Raw genomic sequence first — 982 nt, 5'->3', positions numbered from 1 at the left:
AAGTTTCAATCCCAGCTGTATCACAACTGTATCATGAGTATTTCTCCGTGTTGTTAATGGGCTAGAAACATGTAAAGGGGAACGAAGCCAGAGGTCGTAGGTTACCTGGTTAATCTCCGTAAAACATGAGCAAAGAGAAGCGAGTGATAGAAATCGTATCCCCATCTGTGTCAACCAGTTTTCATCTACTTGACACTCAAGCTGGGGACTTCTGGGAAGAGGAAAACTTAAGAAAGTGCCTCCACGTGACTGGCCTCTAGGCAAGTCTGCTAGGCATTTTCTTGGTTAAAGATTGATGTTAGAGGGTCAGTGGATTCCGTGGACCATCCACTTCGGGCGGTGCAACCACCCTAATAAGGTGATCCTAAATGATGTAAGAAGCAAGCCGAACGAACAAGCCAGTAAGCAGTACTCCTCGGTAGCCTCTAATTCAGTTCCTGCCTCTGGCTTTCTGCCTTGAGTTCTTGACCTGAATTCATTCAGCAATCAACTGTGACCTGGGAGTTCAGATGAAATAAACTCTCTCCTCCCCAAGTCACTTTTGGTCCTGGTGTTTATCACAGCAATAGAAAACGAAGTAGGGTACTAGCACTCCGCGGGTACTAGCTTGCTTCTCGGGGCTGTACCGCTTCGCCTCTCATTTCACTCTCTCAAATGGGGGCTTCTTTTGGCTTCCAAGTTTTGATAAACTCTTGTGTTTCTATTTATAATACAAAAAAGCAAAAGAGGCACCACATTAGAATTTACCTTGTACAGTGTAATCAAAACAGGAGATCATGGGGAATGTCAATACTTTTGCCTGGTGTAACTGCCATTGGGTACCTATTTAATTTAAAAATAATCTATAATATGGATACAATTATAGTTATCCAGACTATTTTATTACTAGTTTGCTACCTAATTATATAAAATAGATACTTAATTGCATTAAGAAAATAGGGTTCTTAAATTCTTTTTTTTTTTTTCCTGACTCCAAGACAGC

General features: G+C 41.1%; 1 protein-coding gene across 1 annotated transcript in view; it reads right to left on the bottom strand.

Moving 5' to 3' along the window:
• Positions 1-982, bottom strand: part of Isoc1 (isochorismatase domain containing 1) — a 19,836-nt gene that overhangs the window by 1,355 nt on the left and 17,499 nt on the right. The window lies entirely within an intron of this gene.

Source organism: Mastomys coucha, unplaced genomic scaffold (assembly GCF_008632895.1).
Source record: "Mastomys coucha isolate ucsf_1 unplaced genomic scaffold, UCSF_Mcou_1 pScaffold13, whole genome shotgun sequence".
NCBI lineage: Eukaryota > Metazoa > Chordata > Mammalia > Rodentia > Muridae > Mastomys > Mastomys coucha.
This window is presented reverse-complemented; position numbering and strand designations above follow the sequence as displayed.